This window comes from Dasypus novemcinctus, chromosome 19 (assembly GCF_030445035.2).
Source record: "Dasypus novemcinctus isolate mDasNov1 chromosome 19, mDasNov1.1.hap2, whole genome shotgun sequence".
NCBI classification, from domain to species: Eukaryota; Metazoa; Chordata; class Mammalia; order Cingulata; family Dasypodidae; genus Dasypus; species Dasypus novemcinctus.
The window spans coordinates 64,770,826-64,797,569 of record NC_080691.1 but is presented as its reverse complement, the minus strand read 5'-3'; the positions used below and the strand labels follow the sequence as shown (position 1 = coordinate 64,797,569).

General features: G+C 39.9%; 1 pseudogene; it reads right to left on the bottom strand.

The window, feature by feature from the left end:
• Positions 1 to 1,218: 1,218 nt before the first annotated feature.
• On the bottom strand, positions 1,219 to 25,357 carry LOC101442759 (phosphorylase b kinase regulatory subunit beta-like; annotated as a pseudogene).
• Between the last annotated feature and the right edge of the window lie 1,387 nt (positions 25,358 to 26,744).

The window sequence follows — 26,744 nt, the reverse complement described above, 5'->3', positions numbered from 1 at the left end:
CGGGCAAGAGTAGCAGGGGGGCGACAATCTACCCACACCAAGCACTCACCCAGCAGGAGACGAGGCCTCATCTCAACGTGCTAGGCCTGCCCAACGATGGTAGCATGCTTGTTACCTCATCTCACCCTTGTTTTTTAGTTTAGAAGAAAAGGGGGCTGCCATGGCAATGGGCAGACGGCCTCTGCCGGCTGGTAGGCGGGAGGAGCGGGGTAAGGGGTAGCGGGATAGGGCAAGGGCTGACAGGGGGACAAGATCAAATCAGTGGCACGGTCCTCTTAGGCTGCGGGTGATGGGCCAGTTTTTGGTGTTTTGGTCGTGGTTTTAGTAGGGGAGCGTGGAGGAGTAACAGAGCCAGCAGCCTTGGGTGAGGTTGGGGTTGGAGGAGTTGAGGGAGTAAAATGAGGCATTGATAAAGGATATAAGCGGGTGGCTTAGGTCCAGGGAGGGTAAGCGGTCAGGAGTAACGGGTGTACTGTTGCTAAGTGTGCCATTGCTAGAAGGAACTGGTGTGCCGTGCGAAGTGGGTGCAGGGTTAGGCTGAGGGGGAGGGTTTAAAACCTTATTTGGGCCGACTGGGACTGAAGGTGATGGGGAGGAGACTGGTGCTTTCCGGATTATAAAAAAGGAGACCAATTGAAAGGTTGATGTTGTGGATTGGAGAACACCGTCGGGGTTGTGAGGAGGAGCGAGAGCATGGAGAGGAGAAGAGCAGAGAGGTTTGGGTGAGGGGCGGGGTGAGCGTGTTTAGCTGCGTGGTATAGATGAAGTAAATTCCTCGTTTCCTCTGGATCCGTCGCACCCAGGGAGAGCTGGTTCATCTGGTGCTGCAGGACCCTCAGGCGGCGGCGCTCCCTCCTTGTTGGCCTCGGCTGAGGTGGCGGGTTTGGTGTTCCGGCCCGGGATCCAGATTGGCTAAGCGAGCAGAAGGGAGATCTGAGGGGGGGGGGGGTGAGAGAGGAAGCCTCATGCGGGGGCGGAGCCCAGGGGTCGGAATCGAAAAGGGGGACCCGCCCCTTTGGCAACGTGGAGGCGGGCGGGTCCCAGGAGACAGGGGCAGAAGGGGAGGGGGAAAGCTCATCCCAAGCGCCGCCCTCAGGGGTGGGAAGGTGGGGCCGTAGCAAGGCGGTGCAGAGGGAGGAGTAGAGAGAGGAGGCACGCCAGGCCGGGGAGGGGCCGGGTATGTGGGCCGCCCTTGGCCCTGTGGTTTAGGCGGGCGGCTCACAGCCGAAGAAGAAGGCGGAAATTCGTCATCTTGGCCTTGCGGGCCCTGCTCCAGTACTCGTTCCATTTGAGCGCCTGCCGAGGCGAAATCGGAGTTAGACGCGGCGGGAGCGTTGTCCTCCTCCTCCTCTGTAAAATAGGTCTGGGGGGGGGGCGAGCCCCCTGGAGGCAGGACTGGAGCGTAATGAGGGCGGGAATGATGAGGAGGAAGTAACGAAGGAATGGCTGCGGTGGGAGGGGAAGAGGCATGGGGTCCGCCAAATTATGGAGCGAGGTGGGGGTAAGGTGAAGGGACAGCAGGGACTTTATCGGATGCCTCTAGGGTGGCTGGGCCCGAGTGAACCGAGCTGCAGTGCGCCAGAGCCCTCCTGAGGGGGGAGGGGCGATGAGGGGCCCGCGCAGAGTGCCGGGCAGAAGAGACCGAGCCTGTACAGGGCTGGTCGAGGGGTCCACTAAGGGCGGACGGAAGAGCCCTCTCCGGCGGGCTGTTAGGCCCGGGAGGGGACGGGGGTCCTTACCTGCCCCACGCTTGGGTGCCACCCACTTCCTGGGGAGGACTGAGGCCACCAAATAGAGGGAATTGTATCTCTCATGAGAAATGGTGGCTCCCAGGGCATTAGGGCAGTTGAGCTTGTCAAGCCCTCAATACTGTTGCAAGTATCTCTGAACATGGCTCTTCAAGAAATGAAGATTGACTGTCACTGTGGGCCCTAAGGGGAGGGGGAAAGAGGTATTGAATAGATGGAACCAATGTAACTGTGTTGGCAATAGAAGTGTTTCACAAGTGTATGCAAGGATGGATATAAGACATGTAAAATTACACCAAAAATATATAGGGGCTGATAGGCTAAAATGCAAATCATAATGTAAAACATAAGATAACTAAAAATTTAGAAACTTGTATAGTCTAAAATATAAATCACAATGTAAACACAAATGTTACTTTGTTTGAAAACTATTGTGTCAATATCTGTACATCAGCTTCAGTAAATATAGTATGAATATGTAAAAAGATTATTGCTGTTGAAGAGAAAAGATTTTATGTTGGATATGTGGGAGTACTGTATATTGTATATATGAATTGCTGTGATTAAAACACTTGTGAAGATAAACTTAATAATTAGAAAAAAGAAAATAAAAAGATAAGATGTAGAATTTTTGCAAATTAATATATATTCTATATCTAACCTTTAAACTCATCACTATATTCCATTTTTCTATTAAGGGAACATGGCAATATATTGGGCTTCACTTTTCAGGAGGTATTGGATCACAGAGAGGTTCAACAATGGCGGTGGAGGAATACTGGTGTGGCATGTTATTGACGGGGACACATGGTTGACAGGGAGTACTACAGAGCATATATCCGGGTACACAAAAATGTTTGGATATTTTCATAGTGGAAACAATTAAAAACAACAACTGAGGCAGTGCTGAGTTCCTAGCCAGGGGAGCTCTATCACAGTCCCTAAAGGAACAGCATAATAACAGGAGTTAAAAATGCATTTTTGACCTAAATCAAGGGGGATATGGAAGGGACAGATGAGTTTATATGGCTATGAGTCTCTAAAAAGGAGCCAGGAGGTTATCAGAGGGATTGCCATTATGCACACCTGAGCAGAGTCCCAGGGACAGATAAAGTAGATACAACCCCAGGTATTGGTTCTTCTGAGGGCTACAGAGACCCACAGGTTTTATGGTCATGCCAGGTGGAGTTCACTGCCATGTCAGTTGGCCCTTCTTTGGAGTTGGTTTTTCTGTGTGATGGAGCTGAACTCAGATGTGATCTTTCACAAGCCTTTCCTGTTACTTTACCAGAATTGTAGTTGGGGCAGGGGCTTAATATATACCGAGGGGATCTGAATCTCTGGGCTGACCATATGATAGCCAGGCCCTGAGCCTCAACAGACTTCAGCTCCTACACTCTGGTTTATTGGACTAACCACACTCAGTTAACATGGAGTTGAAGGGTGTCAACCACCACACCATGGAACCAAGAGTGCCTACAGCTGAAAGTAGGAGCATCCATGGGGACTCTAAGCCCCTTCTTGACATAGATGTGGAATGGACACAAAACCAATCCAAGGTCCACAGGATGGAGGAATAGAATATGGATTAGAGTGGACTTACTGATATTCTATTCATGAACTATTGTGATTAGTAATCAAAGAAAATGTGGCATTGGTGTGGAGAAAGTGGCCATGGTGGCTGCTGGGTGTGGGGAATAGGAGGAAGAGATGAGATGTGGAGGCATTTTTGGGACTTGGAGTTGTCCTGGGTGGTGCTGCAGGATCAATTACCAGACCTTATATGTCCTCCTATGGCCCACTGAATTGAATATGGGAGAGTGTGGGCTATGATGTGGACCATTGACCATGAGGTGCAGCGATGCTCAGACATATATTCACCAAATGCAGTGGATATCTCATGATGATGGAGGAGAATGTTGCTGTGGGAGATATATGGGGACCTCATATTTTTGGAATGTAATATTTAAAAAATGAATAAAGAAAAAAAGACCAAAAAAAAAGCATGTTTAACTCCTTGTATTATATGTAGACTGAGATAATCTGCTGGTCCGAGTTGACCCTTTTATTCAGAGTCATTTTCTATTTACATCATCGACTGCTACTTGGTAGTATCCCTCAGCGGCCAGGAGGCTCATCCCTGGGAGTCATGTCCCATGCTGTGGGGAAGGCAACACATTTACATGCTGAGTTTTGCTTCGAGACTGGCCACATTTGAGTAACACAGAGGCTCTCAGGAGGTAACTATTAGGCATCCTGCAACTCTAAGCCTTGTTCTTATTTCAGGTGCACAGGCTTACAAGAATAATCATTAGTATCAAGGGCTCATTGTTGGACCTTCCTTCTTTTTTGATCTTTGCCATTGCACTTGGGGGATTGTTGCTGTTCCTTTAGAGACTGTGATAGAGCTCCCCTGGCTAGGAACTCAGCTCTCCCTCAGTTGTTGTTTGTAATTGTAACCACTATGAAAATATCAAAACATTTTTATGTACCCTGGATAAATGCCTTGGAGAACTCCCTGCCAAACATGTGACACCTGTCAATAACATCCCACAACAGTATTCCTTCCCTGCCATTGTTGCACCTCTCTGCAATGCAAACTTTCTTCAAAAATGAAGTTCAATATATTGCCAGATTCCATAGTAAAATGGAATATAGTGATGTTTAAAGGTTAGATATAGAATACATATTAATTTAGAAAAATTAAGGTAAAAATAAATTGGGGTATCAAAAAATTTTAAAATGCCAGAGCTTTGTTTTTGATGTTTTGCCTTCCACCACTGCAATGTGTTGCCCTGTATGCAAATTGGCTAGGCAACTTCTTTCGTCTACTCACCAGTGTCTACATCCTTTCTTTTTTTCCCTAATTATTGAGCTTATCTTCACAAAAGTTTTAGATCACAGTAATTCATATATACAATATACAGTACTCCCACATATCCCACGTAAAACACTTTTCCCTTCCACAGCTGTAATCTTTGTACATATTCATACAATATTTACTGAAACTGATGTACAGATATTGAGACAATAGGTTTCAAACAAGGTAACATTTGTGTTTACATTGTGGTTTATATCTTAGACTATATAATTTTCTAAATTTTTAGTTATCTTATGTTTTGCTTTATGATTTACATTTTAGCCTATCATCCCCTATATATTTTTGGTGCAATTTAACATGTCTTATATCCATCATTGCGTACTCTTCGGGAACAATTCCTTTGCCCACACAGTTACATTGGTTCCATCTATTCAATACCTGTGTCCTTGTTTTCAGTTCTCCTGGGTATATACCCAGCAGTGGAATTGCTGGGTCCTATGGCAAATCTATGGCTAGTTTTTTGAGAAACTGTCAAAATGTCCTCCAGAATGGCTGGATCCTTCTGCATTCCCACCAGCAGTGGATGAGTGTTCCTATTCCTCCACATCCTCTCCAGCATTTGCAGTCTTCTGTTTTTTCATAGCTGCCAATCTTATGGGAGTAAAATGGTATCTCATTGTAGTTTTGATTTGTATTTGCCTGATAGTTAGAGATTTAGAGCATTTTTTCATGTGCTTTTTAGCCATTTGTATTTCTTCTTTGGAGAAGTGTCTGTTTAAATCGTTTTCCATTTTTAAAATAGGTTGTTTTTCTTTTTCTTTTCCAGATATAGGATGTCTTTATATATGCAGGTTATAAGTCTCCTATCTCATATATGTTTACCAAATATTTTCTCCCATTGTGTAGGCTTCCTTTTCACTTTCTTGACACACTCCTTTGAGATGCAAATGGCTTTAATTTTGAGGAAGTCCCGTTTATCTGTTTGTTCTTTTGCTGCTCCTGCTTTTGGTGTGAAGTTTATGAAGCCATTTCCTATTACAAGGTCCTGTAGATTCTTCCCTACACTGCCTTCCAAAGTCTTTATGGTCTTAGCTTATATTTAAGTCTTTGATCCATCTTGAGTTGGTTTTTGTATAAGGTGTGAGTTGGTAATCCACTTTCATTCTTTTACATATGGATATCCAGTTCTCCATGTACCATTTGTTGAAAAGGCTATTTTCTCACAGTTGAGAGGGTTCAATGGCTTTATTGAATATTATATGACTATATATGTGAGGATCTATATTGTAACTCTCAATTCGGTTGCATTGGTCTGTGTGTCTCTCCTTGAGCCAATACCATGCTATTTTCACCACTGTAGCTTTGAAGTCAGGTAGTGTGATTACTCCAATTTCATTTTTCTTTTTCAATATGTCTTTGGCTATTTGAGGCCTCTTTGCTTTCCAAATAAATTTTATAGCTAGTTTTTCTAGTTCATTAAAAATGCTGTGTTGATTTTTATTGAGATGGCATTGAATGTGTAAATCAGATTTTTAGGATAGACATCTTAATAATATTTAGTCTTCCTATCCATGAACAGGGAATATTCTTCCATTTATTTAACTGTTCTTTGATTTCCTTGAACAGTGTTGTGTAGTGCTCTGTATTTAAGTTTTTACATCTTTGGTTAAATTTATTCCTGGATATTTGATTTTTATATTTACTATTGTAAATGGTATTTGTTTCTTGATATCCTCCTGAGCTTGCCTATTATTGGCGTACAGAAATGCTACTGAATTTTGCACATTAATCTTATATCCTGAGGCTTTACAAAGCTCACTTATGTGTTCTAGAAGCTTTGTTGTAGACCTGTCAGGGTTTTCTATGTATAGGATCATGTCATCTGCAAATAATGAAATTTTGACTTCTTCCTTCCAATTTGAATGCCTTTTATTTCTGGTTCTTGTCTCACTGCCAAGCAATTACTTTTAAGACAGAGTTAAATAGAAGAGGTGACAGTGGGCATCCTTGTCTTTTTCCTGATCTTAGAGGGAAACATTTTAGGATTTTACCATTGTAAACGATGCTGGCTGTGGGTTTTTCATATAGACGCTTTACCATGTTCAGAGAATTTCCTTGTATTCCAATCTTTTGCAGTTTTTTTTTAATCTAGAAAGTGTGCTGTATTTTATCAAATGCTTTTCCTGCATCTTTAGATATAATCATGTGATTTTTTACTTCAATCTGTTTATATGGTGTGTTACATTGATTGATTTTCTTATGTTGAACCATCCTTGCATGCCCAGAATGAAGCCCAGTTGGTCATGATGTATAATCCATTTAATGTGTTGTTGAATATGGTTAGCAAGTATTTTGTTGAGGATTTTTGCATCTAGGTTCATTAGAGAAATTGTTCTGTAATTTTCCTTTCTTGTGGTGTTTTTGTTTGGCTTTGGTACTAGGGTAACTTTAGCATCATAGCATGAGTTATGTAATGTTCCTGCTGTTTTGATTTTTTGTTAGTGTTTCAACAAGATTGGCATCAGTTCTTTAAGGAATTTTTTGTAGAATTCACCTGTGAAGATGTCTGGCCCTGGGCTCTTCTGAGTTGGGAGGTTTTTACTGATTGATTTTATCTCTTTACTTGTGATTGGTTTGTTGAGATAGTATATTTCTTCTTTCATCAATATAGGCTGCTTATGTGTTTCTAGGATTTTTTCCATTTCCTCTGAATTTTCATTTTTGTTGGAATAAATTTTTTCAAAGTATCCTCTTATGATAGTCTGTATTTCTGTGGGGTCAGTGGTGATATCTCCTTTAACATTTCTTTTTTTTAAATGTATTTGTATCTTTTCTACTTTTTTCTTTGTAAGTCTAGGTAAGGTTTGTCAATTTTATTGATCTTCTCAAAGAACCAGCCGTTGGATTTGTTTATCTTTTCAAGTGCTTTCTTATTTTCTATTTCATTTTGTTTGCTCTTATCTTCTTTCTTTCTTTCTTTCTTTCTTTCTTTCTTTCTTTCTTTCTTTCTTTCTTTCTTTCTTTCTTTCTTTCTTTTCTTTTCTTTCTTTCTTTTTCCTGTGGGGTTACTTTGTTGTTTTTTTACTAATTCCTCCTAATGTGTGGGTAGTTCTTCAATTTTTCCCCTTTCTTCTTTTTTGATGTATGATTTTATGGCTATAAATTTCCCTCTCAGTACTGCTTTTGCTGCATCCCATAAGTTTTGGTATGTTGTGTTATCATTTTCATTAGTTTCAAGGTAGTTATTAATTTCTTTTGAGATTTCCTCTTTGACTCACTGTTTTTCTAAGAATGTCCTGTTTAATTTCCACATCTTGTTGTGAACTCTGGGCCTCTGGCCCTTGCAGATTTCCAGTTTTACTCCACTGTGGCCAGAGATATTATTTTGTATGATTTTGATCTTTCTGAATTAATTGAACCTTTCTTTGTGGTCTAACATATGGTCTATCTTGGAGAATGATCAATGTGCACAAGAGAAAAATGTATATCCTGCTGTATTTGGGTGTAATGATTTGTATATATCTATTAGGTCCAGCTCCTCTAATATACTCTTCAAAGTTTTTGTGTCTTTATTGATTCTCTTTTGAGATGTTCTGTTAAAAGTTAATAGTAGTGTATTAATGTCTCCCACTATAATTGTAGAGGCATCTATTCTTTCACTTAATTTTTCCAGTGTTTTCCTCATGTATTTAGAGGTGCCCTTGTTAGGAGCATAAATATTTATTATTGTTTGTTCATCTTGAAAGACTATCTCTTTCACTAATATGTAGTATCCATCTTCGTCTCTCACAATTGATTTGCACTTAAAGTCTATTTTGTCTGATATTAATATAGCTACTCCTGTCTTTTTTTTTTTTGTTATTGTTTGCTTGTAAGATTGTTTTCCAGGCATTCACTTTCAACCTCCTTGAATCTCTGGGTCTAAGATGTGTTTCTTGTAAACAGTATATAAACGGGTCATATTTCCTTATCCAATCTTCCAGTCTGAATCTTTCAGCAGGTGAGTTTAATCCATTGATATTCAGTGTTATTACTTTCAAGGAATTTGTTATGTTAGCCATATTTTGTTTGGACTTGTGTTTGTCATATTTGGTTTGTTTATTTCCTTCTCTTTTTGTCTTTTTTGTTGCTCTTACAATCTTCTCCAACTCTGCCTGTCCTGTTTTTTTCTTTCTTCCTGCAGAACTCCCTTTAGTATTTCTTGAAGGGGAGGTTTCTTGTTGGCATACTCTTTTAATTTCTGTTTATCTGTGAATATTTTGAACTCTCCATCATTTTTTAAATGCTAGTTTAGCTGGGTAGTGTATTCTTGGTTGGAAATTTTTTTTCTATTAGTACTTTGACTATATCATACCACTTCCTTCTTGCCTCCATGGTTTCAGATGAGAAATCAGCACTTAATCTTATGGAGCCTCCCTTGTATTTGATTGTTCTCCTTTCTCTTCCTGCTTTTAGAATTTTCTCTTTGTATTGAGCATTGGATAATTTGACAGGTATATGTCTTTGGGTAGGCCTGTTGGGATTTATGCTGTTTGGGGTGCATTTTGCTTCCTGGACATATACATCCATCTCTCTCAGTAGTTTTGGGACGTTTTCAGCCATTATTTCCTGCAACACCCCTTCTGTCCCTTTCCCTTCTCTTCTCCTTCTGGGATGTCTATAATACGCATGTTTGTGCATTTTGCATTATCATTCAGGTCCCTAAGTCTTAGTTGGATTTTTCTATGTTTTTATAAATCAGTTCTACTATTTGTTTGATTTCAGATGTACTGTCTTCCACATCACTAATTCTCTCCTCTGCCTCTTTTAATCTGCTGCTATTTGCTGTGAGTGTATTTTTTTTAATTTTTTTATTTTTTATTGACTTTGTAATAATATTACATTAAAAATATATATGTGAGGTCCCATTCAACCCCATCCCCCCCCTCCCCCCCCAACAACACTCATTCCCATCATCATGACACATCCATTGGATTTTGTAAGTACATCTTTGGGAACCTCTGCACCTCATATACATTGGTTCACATCATAGCCCATAGTGAGTGTATTTTTGATTTCTTGAACTGTGGTGTTCATCACCATCATATCTGTTATCTTTTTGCATATGTCTGCAATTTCCTCTCCAAGTGTGTTCTTCTTGTTAATCTCTTCCTTTTCTTCATTAAGTTGGTCTCTAATATATGTTTTGAGATCTTTAATTATTTGTCTGAATATCTGCTCCCCTTCCTGGTTTTTAGTTTGTTCATTGGATTCAGCCATGTTTTCCTGATTATTGGTTTGGTTTGTAGTTTTTTGTTGCTGTCTGGTCATCATTTTATCTTGAAGGGTTTAATCAGTTCCTTACCTTCTTTGGCTAGTCTTGGGATTAATTAGTTGTTGTTCATGCATAAGTGTTATGTCTTCTCTTTGTCACTTTGTTCTTCTTACTCTGTTTTCTTGTTGCTGGCTAAGTTCATTTTGAAGGAAAATATTAGGACCAGTGAAAGTAAAATGAGTAAGAAAAGAAAATGAATAAAGTAGTATTGGTAATAAATGTTAACAGAGCAACAGTGTGAGATCTGGGAGAATGGATATTAGACTCATGTAAGTTGTGTAGTGTTATAGCAGTAAGTAGAGTACCTATGATGAGACAGTCAACTGAATATGGGGAGGAATATAGTATGAAACAAAAGGCCAGTGTTTTCATGAGAGAGGGAAAGAGAAAATAAAGACAATAATATCAAGAGTGGATAAAAGACAGAAAACAGAACACAGGTATCAGAAATAAAATGTCAGACAATTTGGGGGCCAAAGAAAGGGAGGTGGAATGTAAGAAAAACAGTAGATAATGGAGCATAGAAAGATGTAGGGTAAAGGGGAGAGTGTAGGTGGTCAAAATCAATACACACAGAAAAGAGGAAATGGAAGATGAGTAAACACAGCAAGTGCGAAGTGCTCCCTGCAGCATCTATTATATAAATAAAATAAAATAAAAAAGAACAAAAGGAGAGAAAAGGAAAAAAAGAGAATAATGGGGTCAAAGAAAAGGGGGGGGACACAAGAAGAGGAAAAATAGAAGAAAAAAAAACCTAAATAAATGTAAAAAGACCTTGCAGGATAAATGGGAGAAAAGTCCAGGAGACAATGCAATATTAGCAACCACGACAAAAAGAAAGAAAGAAAGAGAGAGAAAGAGAGAGGGAAAGAGAGAAGAAAGAAAGAAAGAAAGAAAGAAAGAAAGAAAGAAAGAAAGAAAGAAAGAAAGAAAGAAAGAAAGAAAGAAAGAAAGAAAGAAGAGAGAAAGAGAGAGGGAAAGAGAGAAGAAAGAAAGAAAGAAAGAAAGAAAGAAAGAAAGAGAAAGAGAGAGGGAAAGAGGAAAGAAAAGAAAGAAAGAAAGAAAGAAAGAGAAAGAAAGAGAGAAAGAAAGAGAGAAAGAAAGAGAGAAAGAAAGAGAGAAAGAAAGAAAGAAAGAAAGAAAGAGAGAAAGAAAGAAAGAAAGAAAGAAAGAGAAAGAAAGAGAGAAAGAAAGAGAGAAAGAAAGAGAGAAAGAAAGAAAGAAAGAAAGAAAGAAAGAAAGAAAGAAAGAAAGAAAGAAAGAAAGAAAGAGACCAATGTTTCAATCTAGCAATCCTCTTTGCAGTTAAGTAAAATGCTTAGGGATCTGACCTTCCCTCTTTCTCCCTTCCTCATTTCCCTCTCTCCCAGGGCAGCAGAAAAGCTGCCTGAGAGGTCCCGTAGGAGATTCAAGTGGGTCCTTGTTGAACCAACTCAACACAGAAGACAATGACTCTTTATTTCCAGCCTGAGAGCACCTATACCTCACCAGCAACCCCAAATATGCTATTGGAAGCTTGGATAGCACGTCTTACAGTCCCTCCCCCTTAGATGTGCTAGGGGAGGTCAAATTGATTTTCTGACTGCACCATTTCTCAGATCAAGTTTCCTATCCCAGAACATTTAGGTAAATTTGGCTTCCTCAGCAGATTCACTTCTCCTTTCTTCCCAGACTCTCCCCAAGTCAGCTGGTATACTCCTCCAAGCTCAAGGAGAAAACAACAACAACAACAACACAAAACACAGAGGGCTAGGATAATCAAGGACCTCAGATGGACTTCAGGGCACAGTGGATTTGGGAATGGGAATTCCGTGTATTGCAGACTCAAGGTATGAGAGTCTTTGGAGCATGGGCTACCAGGGTTTAGGGAATACAGACCTGGGAACCACACATCTGGTTAACATGGGGTTTGGGAACAACACAGCACAACAAAGTTTTCAGGGATTGTTTTGGCCAGGCTGCCAGCCCTAGGGTGAGGGGTCCTGCCCACAACTTCTGACCTCCATGTCAGAAACCCAGAATTCCACCTCTTGCAAGAATCGCTTCTCTCACTATCTCACCACATCAACATCCAGACACCTCCTGCTCTGCAAGCCCCCAAACAGCCCACTCAGGTTTTGGGAGCGCCTCATCACAACAAAGTTTTCAGAAATCACCACAGCCAGGCCACCAGCCCTAGGGGGAAGGTTCCTGTCCACAACTTCTGACCTCCCTATAAGAGACCCAAAATTCTACCTGTTGCAAGAATCTCTTCTGTCACTGTCTCACTAAATCAACGTCCAGACACCTCCTGTCCTGCAAGCACCCAAAACAGCCCAGTCCAGCTGGACTCTGATCTTATTCAGCCGCTTCTTTGCAGGAGAGATTATGAGGTGCATGCACTCAGATGCCATCTTGCCCTGCTCTAATCCAGATAGGGTTGTTAAATGGAGAAGGAGTGGACATTAAAATCCTTTCTGTAAGTCTTATATGGCAGGTTTCAATCCCTGAATGCCCCATTTTACTATACATTGGGATGTATTAAGTATTTTGACTGAGGGATTATCCATAGGTCTCATTTTGTCAAGTCAGTTTGCAATGACATAAACTGCATAATATTAATTTATTCATCATTGGTTAGAGCATCTATGGCATTATGAAATATGTCAGGGAAATGGGTGCTATGACATTGGGAATTTATATAACACAAAGGTTCCAAAGTATGGGTGAGGTATATCTGTTTTTCCTTCTTTTCATATTTGGAAATTCTCATAAGATTACAGGAGACACACACTTAGATTGCCATGCTGTTATAACAAATACCACTTATTGGGCTTCACAAGAGAAATATGCTATCACATATAATTCAGAAGATAGAAATCCAAAATTGAGGCAGAAACAAGACCACACTATCTCCCCCAAATCTCTAATATTATGTTGCAGACTTACTCCAAACCTAGGGTTCATTAACTTGTACAACTGCCCCCCTGTTATATTACATTCTTTCCAATTTATACTAACTTCCAACTTCTCACTCCTCTCTCTGAATTCAATTTCTTCTCTTACAAATGTCTTCAGAGAAATCGACTAACCTCATTCCATTTGCCATATAATAAATAGAATAATAAAACATCCTTTTCTAAAATATGGGTTCACTTCTAAAGTGATAATATGTCATCAAAGGGTTCCATTTATAAAGTGTTCATATCCCAAGGAACATAGATTAATATAAAGATAGATGTCTGTTTGGCACTCAAAGAAATCTACCAACGTCTGCCTTTTGGACCACATATGTTCTTTCCACCTGCTAAATGCATTTACCACACAGCAATATCCTAAAACACTTAAGTCTTTCAGTAACTACTCAGTCTTAGAAGAATCAGTCATAAGTGTGTTCATCCTAAGGAAAATTCCTCCCCATCTGTCAAATTGTGAAAGCAGGAAAACCATTTATTCATTTCTGAAATATGTTGGTGGGACAGATGTAGGATAGAAATGACCATTCTAGAAGGAAGAATTGGAAGACAAACTGGGTTTACATTTCCCAGGCACATCTAAATCTCATCAGGGAAATGTCCACTAGATTTTAAGGCCTGAGAGTGAACTGCAGATGGACTAGACTTCTTCCAGTCCAACTGAAATTGCAGTCAACACTTCCATAGTCTTGTGCATTGGCCATGCTCTCCCTGAATGCTAGTGCATAACTCCAACTCTCTCTAAATGCGGTAGTGTAGTATTCACTCTGCAATGCCTTGTCCAAGCACGCTACTGTCTCGTCCCAAGGAGAACTCTTCAGTTCTTATTTCTGCTTCCATGTTTCTGTTTATTCCATTTGTATTTCCATCTAGGCTGGCAGCACTTCAGCACTTGGTAAAGTCTCAACAAATTGTTGATTTACCATGTAGTTTGAAAGGGTCCATGTCATCAGAAAATAAAGTTATATATTTCCAAATCTAGCTTCCTCTAGAATGGGTGACTTGATACCTAAGTCCTATTCTTACATTTCATAGAAAAGGGTGAGGCAGGTAAGACCAAACTGTAGTCCTGTTCTCTTTGAAATCATCTCTGGGAAGCACACTGCAGGCTGTTGAGAGCCAACTTTGGCCCAAGTCATGGAATAATCTACCTGGAGAAGTTGAGAATTTTCAGGCCCTGTTTTCCTCTGGACATTACTGAACAGTTCTACTGAACACTCCTCCTCTTTATACCAAAGATCACCTTTCTTGCAGTTTGCAATATTATATTCATCATTGCATTGTAGGGTCTCAATGGAACTACATTTTTATCAACATTCAGTCCATAATGAACTATGTATTCTATATGATGGTAGCAACTTTCTCTTCTTCTTTCACCTGTTTCTGAACCTCTTCAGAAATGACTTTAATATCCATGTCTTTACCAACCTTCCCTTAAAAGAAAACCAAGGATTTCCTACCAAGAAACTACAAATTCTTCCAGTCAATATCTATTAACTATTTCCAAGCCACTTCCCTATTTTTATGTTTATGTAATAGCCGCACCTCCTCTTTCTGGTACTAAAAGCTGCCACTGTTTGCAGTCTACTATGCCAAGTGCAGTGCTTCACTTTGTTTAACAAAATGATTAAATTAGCTCACAGTTTCAGAGGCTAGATGTCCAAAGTAAAAGTCATGAACAAGATTGTGCTTTCTTCCTGAATTCTGTAATATTTTCTTTCTTACTTGCCACAATTCTTGGGCCCCTTGATTTGCAACTCTGCTTTCCAGTCACATGGCATTTTCTCTATCATTATGACTCACTTTCTAGTTTACACTAGCTTCCATATTCTCATTCCTCTTGCCTGTCTGAATTTCCTCTTTTATTAAGCCTCCCACTATATCAATCAAGACCTTTCATTTTGTCCATGCATAAGTAAGATCCTACAAGATCCTATTCTCAAATGATTCCAGATAATAAAGGATAATACATGTTCAAAGGGTCCTATTTAGAAATGAACTCATACCCAGAGGAATGTGGATTAAGATTCAGCAGTTGTATTCCTGACTTACATGATTCAATCTACTGCAGATGTCTTTTATAAGTTATATCTTATCTCTTTTTTTTTTTGGTTATGCTAGTAATTTATTCAGACAGGAAGGGAAGAGAAATGGGAGGAAATAATAGATTAGAGTTCCCAGGTAGAGAGGAAAGGGCTGAAGAGTGATAAAGCAGGCTGATTTATAGGCTACAATTCCCCATTATAGATTACATATCCTCTGGTTTACTTGGATGGCCACATGGCATAGGAAAAATGGTGAGAATGGTGCACAGAGTGCAGGAACAGGGGTCAACAAGGAAGAGAGCATCTGAGAGAGAGCTCAGGCCTATTGCCTGCCTTTTAAACTGTTGATTCTCTCACGGCTTTGCTAATGGCCAGGGATAAATTCCAGCTGTTTACCATTTTGATTGATTATTTCTTCCTAGAAATTTGTTTTGGTTTCCTCACATATCCTACCATCTGCTGATGGCAGGGCAGTGCCTTACACAAATGAATTCCCAAGACTTGGTGCATAGCAAGGGGCTCAATGACAGTCTAGTGTTTGCAGGAAATTCCTCTCCCTTTCCTTTACCAAAAATGAGGTCAGCCACAGTCACGCATCAAACAAGGAGTTTCTGACTTGTATCCTGTTCATCTCTGCCATCTAAACTCTTTCCTTACCTCTTCTTCAGATCAAAGCTCATTCACTCTTGCTTTCATTCACTTTCCAATACAATCTTTGACATTTGAACAGTGCCTCTTTCTATTCAAATATTATGGAAAATGTTGAAAATAGAGATAGCTTTTTACAAAAATCACTCATGATACCTCTGTGAGGCAGTTAGGATAATTATCTCTATTGTATAGATAAATAAATTGAATGAGATAGAGGGAGAAAAATTTCCCAAGTCCCAGACGAGTGAAGCCCTGTTACCTGGGCTTGAGGCTATGGTTGTATTCACTTTCTTCCTCTCGATACTGTGATAGAGGGAAATTGGAAATTCTCATTGAGAAAGAACAGTCATGCTGTCAGTGAAATTCCCAGGAATGATCCCTCCCAATGTGGACTCATTCCAGGTGAACAGTTCCCATAGTGTGAGTTACTCTGTTCCTGGGAACACTTGTGCCTGCAGAAAGAGAAACAAAGGGAAGCAGGATAAGCTATTGATCACAATTTTGTCACTAGAAGTCAACCAGGATCTTTACACAGACCTGGGAACATTCAAAGTCCCCTTTGCACAAAGCACAGGGAGAGGAGCAGAGAGAGGCTTTGTGTCGACCACATCCAGGACACATATGGGACATGGTGACAACATGAGCTCTGTACTTTTGAAATTTCCTACTCCATCACTCCATCCCTGATCATGTGTGACACCTGTATTGATTTTCAAACTCACAAAACACTAATTTTAGGAAGGTACCAGTGGTTGAGAGCTCTAACTAATACTCAAATACTGCTTGATGTCCCTGTCCTTGTCCTTACTGGATTAAATTGGCTATGAGGACCTATGCCTTAAACATACAGTGACAGTGTCCACATTTTAGAAAAGGAAGGGTGGTGGAGAGTGTAATGCTGCACATCAAGTATGTGGAATGATTTTACTCTTTTCCACCATGGCATTGAGAGGCAAAGAAGGTAGGAGCCCTGCTGATCAGCTCAGATATGTCCACAGCAAAAGAGAAATTAAAATGCACCCCTTGCCTGTGCTCCTGCAATGCAACCCACCTGTCCCTGCAGTATCTGCTGAGGAGCCTGCCCCATGTCTCTTCCCTTCTTCATTAGCCACCACCATGGTGGCTGCACTATTTGACACTTCTCTCCTCATCACTGTCAAAGGTAATGTTCCTCCTTCATTCGGCTCAGTTGAGACCACTCTACATGGGTTTTTCACTCTATTTTCTCTGTGCCTACAGTTGTCAAATGCAGAATACAGCTGGTGGACTTTGGCACTTACTGGAGATAACCTGGGTGTTCCTCTGAGCATCTCCTGCAATGCCTGATTATATAATGAACTGATGCTGTCAGTCTTCAGATAAAAAAGCATTATTGAGTCAATGAAATAATATACTTAAAGTATGCTCCATCAATTTAAGAGTCACAATTGTTAGGGACAACATTATGCACACATTCTCTCTTGAAATGACCAATATGAAAGCTGAGGAGACAACTCTAGCAGTTAGATATGGTTATAAATTCCAAAAATAGATATTGGATTATGTTTGTAATCTGGTCTATACCTGGGCATGATTAAGTTATGATTAGGACTTTGGGCCACATGATTAGTGTGTTGAGTCCTCACCAATCAAGGGGTGGGGACTCAGAAATAAAAGATATAGCAAAATACAAAGTTGAGCATTTTTGATGTTGGAGTTTTGTTGTTGGAGTTTGATGCTGAAGCCTTAAACTGGAGCCCCAGGAAGTAAGCTCACAGAGGAAACAGAAGCAAACCCCAGGAAGAGAGGAAACCTGAGCCCAAGAAGAAGCAAGCTCTAGGAAGAGAGGAACCCTGAACCTTAAAAGAAGCAAGACCCTGGAAGAGAGGAACCCAGGAAGCCTGACACCTCACAGACACTGGCAGTCATTTTGCTCCAACAAGTGAAAATAGACTTTGATGAGGAAAGTAACTTATGCTTTATGGCCTGGTATCTATAAGCTCCTACCCCAAATAAATGCCCTTTATAAAAAGCAACCAATTTCTGGTGTTTTGCATCAGCACCCCTTTGGCTGATAAATAAAACAACCATGTATTTCTGTGTGAGTGAAACAGAGAGGATGTCAGGGTGAGGCCAGACTCAAACTCCCCTGCAGGGCACAGGAGGAGAGATGCAGGGGCCTCTGCATCACCAGGGGGTGGTTAATGCCCAATGCAAGAACAAGGGGAGAGGGAGGCCTAGGTGTCCTCCAGATATTTTTGTTTAGTAAGCCAACTCAATTTAATTGCATTGAAGTGGGAATTTAGTACAAAGAGTAAAGATTCATGTTCATGAAATACAGAGGTGAATTTTCAATATTTTCAGTCCACAAACTATTTTTGTCATATAATGAAGGTTATTATTGTTGTTATAATCCTGAGAAAATTTTTCACTTGAGAAAAAGCATTTCTTATCAATAGATGGTCTATGACATGTAAAAGAGGTTCAGTAACTGTGCCAAGTACTTGATAAACACTTCATTAGCATGATCATTCCAGGCAAGCATGGTTGCCTTGATTATGCTTCAACACAAAACTTAACCTACTTCTATTCAGTGTCTTAACAGAGGCCCCTCTACCTTCCTCACTGCCTTACCAGACATAAGTCAATGTTGTTGGGCTTGATTTTTCATTCCAGCTGCAATTTCATCAAAGCTTTTGTCAAATAACTACATGTTCCTGTTTTTCCCAGGGGCATGCTGGGGAGTTATAAAAGGAAGTCATGTCATCATGTTTTTCTGCTTCCTTTAGCACACATTCATCTTTTTCAAATTAATGAAATGCTTCTTTCACAAAGTTGTCTATATCTACTGTGTCTTGAAATTCTACCTCAGGATTTCTTTCCAATACAATGGATACAACCATTAGTAACTCCAAGATGATCTGTCTGTATTTTGACTGGTCAATATTTGCAACAAATCTTCAGCAAGGACAGAGAAAGTCATCTCATATGTGGTCATATTTGGGTGGGTTGGTTGCTGTGGCAAATGCTTCCCAGCTACAGTGCATTGGACGTGCACTCCAGGATCTGCCATACTCAGTCATATAACCCAGCAGGAGTTCTATTTAAAGGCCTATTGATTTTACACCTGTTCAGCCAACAACTTCCATTTAGTTAAGGTAGAGAATATCCAACAGAAGATGCCTAACTTCAAATAGTGACAACTAATATAAGTATATGGCTGGCTTCCCTCTGTCATGGATCTTATACTCCATTGCATGGACGATCAATTCAAATTGCATATAGTTCAGCAAACTACTGAATAATTCAGGATGATCCCACCAATACAGATGACCAGTTCTTGCTGGATGAGCACTTCCCTAATATCATTGGTATTAAACTTATAAAGGTAGTACTTAATCACTTTTGAAAATAAAGGATTCTTATGAAGTCAGGTCACTCTACTACAGATCCAGGTATTATTGTCTGTAACAATGAAAGGAACTATGACTCCTACAATCATGCTTTTTTTAAGGGCTGCCAGCTTATCTAATATGGAGTTGAACCAGCAACCTTTTATATTGTCTTCCTAACTGAGAACAAGGAAAAGTAGATGACCATGAATTTTTCAATACTGTTAATGAACTCGAGGGCATTATTTATATCATCCATTAGCAATAAAACATCTCGAGACATGGAGAAATCACATAGGTCAAAGTTGATGCAATAACAAATCACAGTCCTTCCTAGAATGCAATAGATCTTGGATATAACTGAGGTAGCTGATGGGCCTTTCTGATCTTCTGGAGAGTTCTAACATTTCAGTGATGCTTAGGTGGAAATAAGCTTTCATGAGCTCATACTGAGGCCATATTTGAACATGTTGTACCTGATAAAGAGATTGAGTTTGAATAACATTTGTGTTGAGAAAAACTTGAAAGTGTTGGCTTTCTGCTACAAGTGCTACATGAAGTACAAAATCATTTTCCATTGGGCCCTAATTGGAAAACCTCATGCCACTTGCCAAAATTACATTGGTTTTGTAGTGGGACATGTTGGTGGATCAGATCAATGTCTTTGGGGCTGATTAATTCATTGGCCAAGAGTTTTGCAAGGATATAAAGAGCTTGTTGCCAGAGAAAATGTTTTCTATCATTATTACATTTACTAGGAAATCACTTTTGACTTTGTAGCTTTCATTTTTCATATTCTACAAAGTCAGATTACACACAGTAATATTTTAGTATTACAGGATATCCTTCTGTGTTCTGATGAAGCACTGGAGTCACAAGATGCTGATATCCCTCTACTTGTCTGAGATTATTTCTAAAAATTCCATCATCATGAAAAGAAAAAATATGGGAAAGTTGCATTCATTGCCAACAAACAACTTAATTTCAGCTGATTGGTAGTAGCATCTGTTGGTATCTTCCAATGATGTGCTATATACCTAGCTCTCAAAAAAAGCACTTAAATTCATTTTTCTTTTAATTTTCTAATCCCTTTATCAAGTGTGTGGATAAACAAAGCTTTATCATCTAGGACAAATGCAGGATATGTATGGCAGCATCTATGTTGGGAGACCTTGATTCTCTGGGTAAAGTTTGTAGAATTTCTGTACATCTGAGTTCATTCTCATTAATGAGTGGAAATGTAAAATATAAAACTATGAGGAATTGTATTTGTCAAAGAACTATCCACAGATTCAACTCTCTCATTTCTTTCCACACTTACCCAAGGTTCATCATAGCACTTTTTAAGATTAAGTATTTAAACCTTTCTAAGTGCTGCTAGAAAATTGAGATGTTTAAATTGTCCTGTCATTTAATTTAAGTCTAATCCCTACAGGATTATTCAGTACCATGTGCCAAAGAATAGGAGAAATAACTTTGAAGCTATTCCAAAATTTTCTGGAAGTGCTATAATATACACCTCTACTACAATTTTCATAAACTTAAATCACCAAGGATTGGCTGAGTCAGGGGAACTTGTCAGTGAACATCCTCAGATCTTAGGGCATCCACCGTATGGACTCTCTGAAAACAGCATCTTCATTGGAAGAATGTCAGAATGGGTCTAGCCTCTAGGGATGCTCAGGACACTCTGGCCACAAGCAGAGGGAAATTAGGGAAGAGTTTCCTGTCAGGGTCTGAGGCTCCCCCCTGGCTCATGAAGCAGCAACCCAGGGTAATCATTCTTTTTTTAAAATTATTTTTTTTAGATTTAATCTTATTTTTCCCTACCCCTTCTCATCCCCTTCTCATCCCACACCTTGCTGTTTTTGCTGTCTGTGTCCATTCACTGTGTGATCTTCTGCAACTATTTCTCTTTTTGTATCCGCTTCTTATCTTTCCCTCTAGGATTTCCTGGAATTCGATCCTGGGGACCTCTGATGTGGAAAGAATATCCCTGTCAATTTTGCCACCTCAGTTCCTGGTTTCTGCTGTACTTCACCTTGACTTTCTTTTCCATCTCCCTTTTGTTGCATCATCATCTTGCTTCATGGTTCACTTGCAAGGGCACTGGGTCATCTCATGGGCACTCACGTGAGTACTCAGTTCACCACAAAGTCACATGGCTTGCCAGGCTGGCATTCATGTGGGGACTTGGTTCACCACATGGGCACTGCCTCACCATGCAGGTCCTCATGTGGGCACTCGACTCACCATGTGGGCACTCGCACAGGAACTCAGCTTACCATGCAGGCACTCAACTCACCATGTGGGCATTTGCATGGCAATCAGCTCACCACATGGGCACTTGGCTCACCATGCAGGCACTGGCTCACTGTGCAGGCATGCTTTCCCTTCTTATTTTTCACCAGGAGGCCCCAGGGATCAAAGCCATGTCCTCTCATATGGTAAGGGGAGGCCTTATCACTTGAAACACATCTACTTCCCTCTTTTTTCAACTTCTATGATATAAACATATGTTTGACTTTATGGAGAAAATAATAACTTTGCTACTTAAACTTGTAAGGTAGATTCACATGCCTTATCTTAGAAGGTTGGCTTGGAAAAGCTCTCAAATAAGCAGCAGTAAAAGTTATATAACATTCTATGGATATTTTTCCATTACATTTCCCCTATTAACATACCAATCACAATAATTAAACATAGCAACATATCAATGACATGTCAATCACAACAATTAAAACTAAATTGTTTTTAATTGTTGTCCGTGAGTTTTTAACACACATTTTTATTTAATTTGAGATACTTTCTCTATTAGTCATCCAAAGGAGTGCTGTTGCAAAATACTAGAAATCACTTGGTTTTTATAAGGGTATTTATTTGGGGTAGGAGTTTACAGATACCAGGTCATAAAGCATAAGTTACTTCCCTTACCAAAGTCTATTTCCATGTATTGGAGCAAGATGGTTGCCAACATCTGACAGGGTTCAGGCTTCCTGGGTTCCTCTCTTCCCAAGGATTGCTTCTTTCTGGACTCAGGGTTCCTCTCTTCCTGGGACTTGCTTCTCTTTCCTCTGTGTGCTTACTTCAGCATCCAACTCTAACATCAAAACTCCAACATTAAGAACCCTCCAACTCACTTTTTTGCCAAGCCTTTTATTTCAATGCCCTAATGAACCCAATATAATCTCATATGCCCAGAGGAAAAGTCCAGTTTCCAAATATAGGCCAATATTTCTTTCTGGATTTCATCAATAGTATTAAACTGCTATACCTTCACATAATAATATACCACTTTATGTCAACTGCAAGCAATGTACAAGAAAACATACTCAGTTCTTTCCTTCTTTCCCTTCCAAGATTACAGTCATTCTTTTCATATATCTATATATTATAATTAAACAGTGAATTATTATTGTCACTTCTTTACAAAAGTAACTGTTAAAACATTTGAATATGAAAAATAAAATATTTTATTTCACTTTCATTATTCCAACACTAATGCTCTATCTTTCATAAAGAAGACAAAATTTTCTGATCTATTATCGTTTTCCTTCTCCCTAAGAAACTTTTAAACATTTCTTTTAGGACATGTCAGTTAGCAATAGAATCTTTTTTTTTTTTTTTTAAGAAAATATTTATCCTTCATGTTTGAAGTATTCTTTCTTTGAATATAGAATTTTAATATATAGTGTTTTAATTTTAACAAATACATTGCAAGTAACTGTATCTCTTTGTCAAACTTTTTCTTTATTTTTATTTTATTTATTTACTATTATTCTTTAATGTTACATTAAAAAAATATGAGGTCCCCGTATGGCCCAATCCTCATCACCCCACTCCTCCCATAACAGCAATCTCTCCATCATCATGGGACATTTATTGCACTTGGTGAATATATCTCTGAGTACCACTGCACCACAGGGTCAATGGTCCACATTATAGTTTACAAGTTTACACTCTCCCCCAGTCCACCCAGTGGGCCATGGGATGACATACAATGTCCAGTAACTGTCCCTGCAGTACCATCCAGGACAACTACAAGTCCTGAAAATGCCCCCACATCACATCTCTTCTTCCCACTACCCACCCTCAGCAGCTACCATGGCCACTTTCTCCATCTCAATGCTACATTTACTTCTATTACTAATCACAATAGTTCCAGAACAGAATATCAGTAAGTCTACTCTAATCCATACTCTATTCCTTCATTCTGTGGACCCTTTAGATTATGTATATGTTACATCAAAAATATAGTGGATTCCTATATATCCCACCTCCTCCTTCTCCCATAATTTCCCCCTATTAACATCTTTCATTAGTATGATACTTTTGTACTATTGAAGAACAAATGTTGAAGCATTGCTACTACACATGGTTAGTCTACATTGTTTTATGCTTTCAATGTTTTACACTATGCAATTTTATATGTTTTGACAAAATAAATAATGGCCTGTATCTGTCTCTGCAATATCATGCAGAAAAATTCCAATGTCCCCCAACACCCCATACTACACTTATCCTTACCTCTCCCTACCCACACAACCTCTGTTGACCACTGTTTTTATATCAATGTTAAAATTTCTTTCATTCCTAGAATACTAAGTGTGATAGTTAGGCTACTGTGTCAACTCTGCCAGGTAATTGTGCCCAGTTGTTTGCTCAAGTAAGCACTGGGCTAACTGTAATACAAGGGAATTTATGGATTTGAGTCACCATTGACTTTACTGCAGTGGTAAATCATAGATAGCTGGTTATAATTACATAAATCAGGGAGATTGTCATCATCAATGAGTGACACTTAATCCAATCAGTTGAATCCCTTAAAAGGGGAAGTGATTTCAGCATTGAGAGAGAATTTCCCAGCTCATCTTTGGACAGCCAACATTTCCCAGAACTTGTCAAGAGTCTTTGTTTGACTTTTATTGGAGCTCCTGGTTGTAGCTTGCCTGTGGAACCCGGGTTTGTGCATTCCCATGGCTGGGTAACATACTCTAATAAACCTCTTACTAGTGACAGATATCTCTTGTTGATTGTTTTCCTAGAGAAAGCTGACTAATACACCAATGAATCTACTTTGTTCCACAGTTGCATTCCATCCTTATGTTTGTTCATTTCTCAATCTTGAGAATTGAGGATGGTCATTCCCAGTCTGCTTCCAACTGAGAGAGGGCTTAGATCCCATGGTGCATATGGATGGAACAGACTAGCTTGCAGCTGGAGATACTCTATTTTTGGAAAGGCATTGTCCCTGATCATCTTTTTATTAGCTATCCTTGGTGAGCTCTACAAACTCAAGAGTAGGTGTTGCAATTCTGCTGAGATTCATGGCTCAACTGATATATGAAGAGCCCAGAGTTTTAAATTTCTGGGATATATATTTAATGGTTACATTGTTAGTTACAGCTTCAAATAAAAGGGACAGAAGAACAAATGTAGGAAAATTATAAATGAGTCTAACTCTGATATATTGGGGAAACAGGTTATCACATAATCCAAGGGAGGATCCACTGATGGGGTGCTAATTTCCTGGGGTTGTCTGCCCTGCATGTAGAGTCTAGATATCTTTGTAGGCATTAAATACACCCCTGCTTGAGGCACTGTTTACTGTAGAATTCAGTGAGAACCTCCTGAGAAGTGCATACGCACAACTTTTGGAATGACTCCTTACTTTAAAAACTTTTAGCCATAATAACTCATGTGTATTTAATATTTCTCCCTTTTACTCAAGGTCTTTTCCCAAATGCATTAATATTAATAGTTGGTGCTTGGTAATAATTCCTTGGTGCCAGGGAGACCTGTCCCTGGTAGTAATATCCCATGCTAGATAGAACACATTAAGATTATATGCTGAACCTGGCTCAAAGAGAGGTCACTTATGAGCAACAAGGAATCTTTCAGCAGGTAACTCTTAGGCAATATATATTACAATGCTAAGTTTCAGCCTTACAAGAACCAGGATCCTAAGTACAAGCATTAATATCCAGAGTCTGGCACTTGTTCTGTCCTCTTTCACTAGGCACTGCTCATATACTCTAAAGATTCTTGCCTCTCTATAATGTAGCAAGACACCCCAGGATAGGAATTCAATTTTCATCAGTTGGTGTGTGGGTCTCCACCCACTGAGATAATTTTCCATGATCACATGAACACATTCATATTCCATAGAGCCATGCTCCAAGTGCACTCCTCCCAACACATCCCCATCACCAACATCCTGCCCCAGTGATCCTGCCCTGCCACCATTGCAAACTTTCTACAGTGAAAACCTTCACTCCAAATAGCCCAGGTCTGGGACCTACATATGGCTCCGGCGGGCATGCTGGCTTGAGTGGCCCTGGGCCAAGATGCAGCGACCCTGCTCCACTGGGGGCCTGGCGGGAGCAGCGGCAGCCTGCGGGGTCCAGGTGCGCGGGCGGCAGGCTCCAGCAGCAGGCGGCGGCAGCGGCTCATAGGAGCAACTGGCGGCGCTGGTGAAGGACAAGGCGGTGATCTTCCTCTAGGGGACGCCACAGCAGCCCCAGTGCAGCTTCAGCAACGCCGTAGGGCATATCCTGCCGCTGCATGGCCTCCGTAACTACGCAGCCCACAAAGTGCTGGACGACCCCGAGCTCCGGCAAGGCATCAGAGACTATTCTAACTGGCCCACCATCCCGCAGGTGTGCCTCAGTGGCGAGTTGGTGGGTACCGTGACGTTCTTCTACAGATGCACCAGCACGAGGAACTGGTAGAACTGAAAAGGCTAGGGGTCCATTCCTTCCTTTTAGATGAAGAGAAAAAAATCAAGACTCAAAGTGAGGGTGGCACGTGTCCTCGCCAAGCAGGAACATCTTGCTGTCAGGAGAGGAAGATGTTGATGTCAAAGGCTCACTGCCAGAAAAGCTTTACAGTTTTGGGTTTTTAGGCGGCAAATGTTTGCACTAATTCTTCAGGTCTGTGAGCAGTTGGGTGATTTTAGTTTGTCTCATGTCCGGACCAAGAATATTCTTCAAAGAATTATAATCACTGCAATGTAATAATTCAATGTTCTATGATATTGCTGTAAACAAAATGTGTTCTTATATTGACATTTACTCTTTGCCTGATTCAGGAGTAAAACTAGGGACTTTTGAGTCATTAGCATTCATGGCTCCTCTACAATGAATGAAACTGCAAAGATATTATATTCCCCCTCCCCAATTTTGTGAAGTTTTCTGTTAGGGAAATGAGGGGCAAGAGGAAAAATGTTAAAACTGGGGTGATGTTTCTTCAAATAAACTGCCAGCTCAGGGATACCATGAATGAGACATTTGTTCTGAATAGCAGTAAACTTGTAAGGATTTTTATGCTCGTAACCATTTGTTTTTTTCTGAATTAAGAGTGATTGTTATATTCTTCTATTAAAAACAAACAAACAAAAACCTTCCCCCTAAATAAACCAAAAGTAAATTCTTTCACATTGTAAGATAGGTTGTCTTTTATTGTATTACTAATTTCTTCTGTATATTCCTCCAATGTCTTTTTTTTTTTCCATTGTGTTTTCAAAGAAGCTTTCGGTTATAGAAAAGTCACATAGAAAATATAGGAGATTTCCAGATACTCCAACCCCTTCCCTCTCACATATTCCCCTATCAATAAGTTTTTTACATGAGTATGGCACATATGTTAAAATTATTGAATAACTATTAAACCATTGCTACTAACCATGATCTATGGTTTTCATTATGGTTTCCGTTTTGCACCATACACTTTTATAGGTCATGAGAAAATGTACAATGGCCTTTATCCATCATGTCAAAATAAGGATGAACATTCCCCACGTCCTAAAAATGCTCTATGTCCCACCTCTTCTTGCCTCCCC